Source organism: Triticum aestivum, chromosome 4B (genome assembly GCF_018294505.1).
Source record: "Triticum aestivum cultivar Chinese Spring chromosome 4B, IWGSC CS RefSeq v2.1, whole genome shotgun sequence".
NCBI classification, from domain to species: Eukaryota; Viridiplantae; Streptophyta; class Magnoliopsida; order Poales; family Poaceae; genus Triticum; species Triticum aestivum.
Window position 1 is genome coordinate 554633060 of NC_057804.1, and position 6589 is coordinate 554639648.

The window sequence follows — 6589 nt, forward strand, 5'->3', positions numbered from 1 at the left end:
GCGAAGCTGCCGAATACGAAGATATGTATGGGGAGAAAAACTTCACCCTGGACTGCGTTGTTGTAGATGGTTGAGGGAGCCATCAAGCCTTATGGTGAGGACACATTGGAACTCTCAATGAAAGCACCAATGTCGGTGTCAAAACCGGCGGATCTCGGGTAGGGGGTCCCGAACTATGCGTCTAAGGCTAATGGTAACAAGAGGCGGGGGACACAATGTTTACGCAGGTTTGGGCCCTCTCGATGGAGGTAATACCCTACTTCCTGCTTGATTGATCTTGACGATATGAGTATTACAAGAGTTGATCTACCACGAGATCGTAGAGGCTAAACCCTAGAAGCTATCCTATGATTATGATTGTTCTTCGTCCTACGGACTAACCCTCCGGTTTATATAGACATCGGAGGGGGCTAGGGTTACATAGAGTCGGTTACAGAGAAAGGAATCTTCATATCCTAACTGCCAAGCTTGCCTTCCACGGAAAGGAGAGTCCCATCCGGACACGAGACGAAGTCTTCTATCTTCTATCTTCATAGCCCAACAGTCCGACTGTCCGAGGACCCCTTAATCCAGGACTCCTTCAGTGATCACCATTAGCCAGCAGACGATGGGGCAAGTGAAGAACCAATAGGTCACAGTGGTGGGAATGGTAGAGAAGCCCCTGCAGCCACCCCACCGACGGCGGACGGCATGTGATATACTGCTGCCCCTTATGCGACATCGCTGCTTGTGACCAATCGTTGCTTATGTAGCGCCGTCATGTTGCCCGATATCTACAGCTGCGATGGACCATGAACTCGACACGGGATGGAGTGATCAGAGAAAAGAATCATCAAGAGGTAAGAAGGAGGGAAGGAGAGACCTAAGGCGCGCGAGGGCATCTTCCAGCCGCTGCTCGCTTCTTCTTGCGGCCCCCTTATTTATAGACGAAGGATGCATCTGGAAAGAAGGTAACAACTGACAATCCAAAATGAACGAACAAAGCGGCGAGACAATGGGTCGACACAAGCTCGCACACCCATGCATCAGCGGCAGCCCACCGAAAAGATAAACGCGTGATGCAAATGCATATAAAACACGGGACCATCACCGCATATGCAAAGTCCATCCAAAGGAACATAGTCAAATCAAATACGATGACATGCAACCCAATCAAATATGATGTATGCAAAGTCCATCCAAAGGAACGTAGTCAAATCAAATAGGATGCGATGCAAAGTCCACATCAGAAGCTAAATTGCTACGTCCACCCAAAGCATACATAGAAATAGAAAGACCAGTTAACAAAATTTACACGAAAAGTCTACAGTCACACGTGATTTCTACACCCCAGCCTCCCAAACTAATGCACGTGTCCATATTACATAGCCCCCCCCCACCCACAGTCCCTTTCACCCAAGTGGCGAGACGTGGAAGCAAAAACGCTCCCATAAATAGAGGCTTGGGTATGAGCAATTATGGAGCTCACACTCGCTCACTAGTACCCCACTGGTTCAATTGCACGGCCACGAGCTTCCCACCAATCTCCCCTGCTGCTCCATTGCAGCACCTCCGAGCCCCATCACCGCCTTCGCCGCGGCCCTTGGGCACCGTCACGATAAGGTGTCAGTCGACATAGCCAGCCATAGCCAGCTCCGGGCAACAGTCTTCAGGCAGCTGGTACCTCCACCTATCAAGCTCCATGTCATCGCCATCCTCGTCGTCTCCTGTCCCAGCATGCACCACCACCACCTTGACGACCCCGGGGTAAATCCTCACGAGGCACGCCCTCACCTCACCCATGGGGACGCAGGCCGCGAAGAAGTGGAGCGCGGTGGTGCCCTCGAACGCCCTGACGTTAGCGCCCACCGGAGTGGCAGCTCGAGCACCTTTTTGTACACGTGCGGCAGTCGGCGGAGGGCCCTCTTGGCGCCGCCGCCGGACGCAGTCATCGTCGACTGTTTCATCCCCATGTAGTACAATCGCGGACGGTCCAGGAGAGAGAGCTCCGACGAGCTCCAAATCCTTCGATCTCACCTCTATCCCTCTCTTCCGGTTCCTCTGTGGACGAATATGCCTTCCTTGCCACCGGGCGACGCGATTTATAGGTGTGCTGGTGGGTCGGAGATGCTAAAGGCCAAAGGATCGAGGTGTCGCAGCGTTCTTGAGTGACGTGGGGGAAAGATAAGCCCGGGGATCGGTGATGAAGGTGGCGGGAGGAGTCGAAGAGAGATAGATGGAGATCGGGGACGGCGATAGGATGAAGACGAGCAGTGTCGGTGCGCGTGTCCGTGCCCCTGCGACGGCAGTGAGTTTGTTCTGCCTGGTGTGCTGCTACGTGGCATGGCCACTGCGGTGTGGGCTCCGTTGGCGTCTCGAAGATAAGGCCGGTATTTGTGCTTCTCCGTCGATCCCAAACATGGGGCCGCTCCAACGGTTTTCAGGGGTTGTGGCATTCTTTGATTCTAGTGATTTTATTAGGTGCCATTGTCAAAGGATTGACATTATATTGTGGATTCTTTTCTATGGGGCTCTTTGCAACACAGAAATCAGGCACTATGAATCCCAAAATCCACAGGGTCGAGGGCCACGGACATCGCGTTGTCTGAGTCTACTCGGCGACGGCCATCGGGAATCATGGAGGGGTGTCTCCCCGAGTCCATCGGGATTGGCTGGGGACACGGGGCTGGGGTCCCCACGTACTGTGGTGGCGCCGGCCCAGGCTCCGTCGCTCATGTCGGGCTAGGAGTGAAAGATGTGGACTTTCGCTCTTCCTATCGTGGCTGGTACTTTGTGGTGCGGGCGGTGGGTGAGGTCTTGACTTGGATGTCGGAGCGGCGGCTTCGGATGGTGGTTCGCATGGTTGGCTCTCCGGCGGGTGCCATTTCGGCGGTGGTGGCTCACTTCTTGGTCATGCGGGTGACGAGAGAGGTAGTAGTTGGTGGCTCGGGCACGTCCTCTGCTGGACGCCGCCCCGATCTGGATCCGGGGTCTGGGCACGCCGTGTTTTCCCTAGGGCCTCGGTAACTTAGGGTGGGATGCCGAGTGAAAGCTCCGCGCTTTTGCACCGGCGACGGCTACGCTTGCGGGCGCCGCTCTCTTCTTGAAGACGTCGGCGACGCTCTGCACCGTTCTCTCTCTTGGGGGCATTGTCTAGGAGTTTAGGTGTCCTAGGGTGTTGCGTGATTATGCTCCATTCTCCATGTCTTCTCTTTCGGTAGAGTAGTTGCTTCTCTACTTCGCAATCCGGGTAGCCTAGGATCGGCTTTGTAAGAGGATCATCTCATCATCATGTATGGTTCGGTCGTGTACCTTGTTTGGTTTGTGCCTTTATTTATAAAGGGGGGCGAAACCCTGCTTCGAGGTGAATCCCAAAATCCAGAGGTGTGTCATGGAGGAATTTTAACATGATCTTACGTACATGGATAATTCTCTCTAGCATTGATTCATCTTTCTTCAGATGGGTACAAAATTCATATGCGGCATCCAGATAGCCATTTTCGCGAAGTCATGTCTTTTATTTAATTCATGTAAATTCAACAAAAAAATTGTGATGCAACTCTAGGTATTCCTATGCATGAGGAGCAAAATGTCATGCCGCTCGCGGGGGCCTAACGTATCGAGGTGTTAATGCAAAATTCATAAATAAAATTCACTTAAATCAACACGATTAAATAGGTTAAATGCAAGATAGTTGTTGTTCTTACACAATTATTGTCCATGTTTCTTATTCGCACCGCATGAGATCCATTGACGCCATAGCTTCTTGATTCACAACTCTACCTCCTTCCTGATGCTGCCTCTACCCATCTTCCATGCGCCACATCCTCCTCCCACCGCTCCTGCTTTGGTAGCCCATAATCGTCACCCCCCCTCTCTGGCTCTGAAACCCTGATAAGGCTCACATGTATGCCGATGGGAGGGGGTGAGGGAAGGGAGAGGTGTTATCGCCCATGTCGATATGGACATATATAGGATCGACGATAATGCCTTGTTGTCACCGATCGCCGGTCGAGCCCTCCCTTATCCCTTTCCCTCTTACTCGGCTAATTGCCCCCTCCCCTTCCCTGGCTCTGAAACCATGATAAGGCTCACATGTATGCCCATGGGAGGGGGTGGGGGAGGGGGAGATGGTGTTATCGCCCATGTCAATATGGACATATATAGGATCGATGATGATGCCTTGTTGTCATCGATGGCCGGTCAACCCCTCCCTTATCCATTTCCCTCTTACTCCACTAATTGCCCCCGCCCTCCTTGCATTGTTCCTTCTTTGGACACGAGTCGCGCTGTAAAGCCCAAGGCACCAACGTTCGTGTTCACGCCAAGATTTTTTGTTGCATTGTACATGTACTCACCATATAAGGAAGCTCACGACAGTCTCTCCCCCTCCACCCCCCCTTCTCCGCTTTTGATACACGTGCATTCCTTCCTGATCATTAATCATGGACGCTACCTGACAGCTGTAAGGGTGAAGTGGGCGACAGTACATGCCCCAAATCTTACTTAAATAGTACTCTTATTAGTGACTAGCAACAACCATTATTTGAAAGAATTAGAGGAGATCGTGTGTAGGGCGGCAACAGGGAGAACAAAATGAAAGGACCAACATGGCAAATCGCATGAGGCCCAATGGGAGGGGCGAGCCACTTCTTATCTCCCCACCTCTTCATATCATAATCGGTCGATCGAGGAACACCCCATGTGCTTCTCTTCCCTCGGTTGGTCTTTTGGGCAGTTCCGGCGCTCTTCCTCTCCCAGTAGCTCCACCCCCAAGTTGAGCCCATAAGTCTTGTCGACCGGCAACTTTCTGACACAACCTGCTGCAGGTCCATAATCTCTCATCAGATTTCTACACACCTAGGTTCGGTCATCGATCATATTCATATCCTCGCAAATTATTATTATTGTTCCTTTTTTGTTCTTGTCGTGCTAGGACTAAAATTGATGTATAACTAATCATCGGTTTTGCCCGGTTTATAGAACATAGAGATATTTATTACATAAATCATTGTCATGTCTTCTAGAATTAGGAAGTCATATAATTAAGTGAAATATACCTAGGCGATGCTTAATGTCAATTTGTAGGGTTCCATCGTAATTTCTCATCAGATTTCTACATATCTAGGGCATACATCATATTCATATCATCAGAAAACTACTTTTTTCCTTATCTTTTTTTGCTTTTTTTCTTGTCTTGCCAAATTTTGTTATTTTTTAGAGCAGATTTACTATCCTCAGTTGTCTGAAACAAATTTTGGACCGGTCAGTTTTAGATAGGAGAGAAGAACTCGCACCTAGCCAGCGTCATGGGTGGAGGCTTAGCGATTTGGGTGCGGGGTGGGGTGCCAGTGCGAAAAAGAAAGGGGTATACAGGGATGGTCAGGGCGGCGATGGCACAACGAAGGGGGGAGGTTCGGTGAGGCGGCACTACCGTTGAGGGTGTCAATTAGGTCTAGGTTGGAGGGCGGCGGGCGCCATGCTAGGTGAGGAAGGAGGTGGGCGGCTGTTGGATTGATTTCCAACGGTTGGGTTGAATCAACTTAGAATTAGATAAAAGGAAATTGTTTTATAAGTTCTCATTGATTACATCTCATCGTCGTTTTTTTAGAGTGAGGATATCATGTAATTAAGCTTTTTTTATTTTGTGAAAAACATACTTTGATTATCCGTATTTTAAATTGTAGGGTTCCATCGTACAATTCACACAGAGACCCCTGGTTTGTAGATACCGCCCTGGACGTTCCAAACCCAGGTTTTCATTTTTGCATTTTGCACATGCATACTAACTTTTCTAGATATACTTCCCCCAAAAGAAAACTTTTCTAGATATATACAGCCTACACGTTTGTTAATTTGCCATCTTAGTTGCGGTTCTCGTTAACCACAAGCCAGGCAAAGGGCGCGTGCGAGACACTCAGGTGGCGGCGGGAAGGTGCACCGAAGCTTCCTGCGCCCGAACAAATCTATCTCCCCGGCCAACCAACTTTGTCGCGCAGGTAGTTGAGGCTGTGTCTTTTTCCTCTTTTGCCTTTTCAGTGAGGAAGTTCAAGCTTTGGTTTGGAAGCATGCAGATAGATAGACGGCTGCATGGCTGCATGCATGAGCACGGGAGCGGCGAAGGTAACTCCACACGCCGAACCGCTGTGTTTTGTGAGGAGGCAGCCCGTTGTTGACCCGATCCTTGTTTGGTGGCGGTCGCGTGGTCCAGTGACGGTGGTGAGGCATCCGGACACCGCGGAGGTGGTACGTCACCGTGTCAGCGAGGAGGACGAGCACGTCCGTCGCTACATGGTTGCATTGGAGGGGAGGTTCGACAATACCTGGCAGGTTCTTCAGGGATCTCACTGGAGCTATGATCCTGTGATGGTTCCTTATCTTTGGGTGTCCACCGCCCGCGTCGATACCCGTCGGGAGCTACGGTTCTAGTTGTATTAGTGATAATATTCGACGATGTACGGACACCAAGAGATGATGTACTTTTGCTTATAATTATTGTATGCATGCTAATTTGAATACTATACTTTATTTTATGATCTGGTTTTGCTTATTTTATGATTTTGTTTTGCTTATTGAATGCTCATATTGGATAATTTCTCCTTCATTCCCG

General features: G+C 50.1%; 1 long non-coding RNA gene and 1 pseudogene across 1 annotated transcript; one reads left to right on the plus strand and one right to left on the minus strand.

The window, feature by feature from the left end:
• Positions 1–945: 945 nt before the first annotated feature.
• Positions 946–2379, minus strand: LOC123095206 (uncharacterized; annotated as a pseudogene).
• Positions 2380–4541: 2162 nt separating this feature from the next.
• LOC123095207 (uncharacterized) lies at positions 4542–6229 on the plus strand. The gene is made up of 5 exons (XR_006446124.1): positions 4542–4843; positions 5667–5734; positions 5875–5978; positions 6054–6102; positions 6191–6229. It is a non-coding gene; the product is annotated as an uncharacterized lncRNA (long non-coding RNA).
• The last annotated feature ends 360 nt before the right edge of the window (positions 6230–6589 follow it).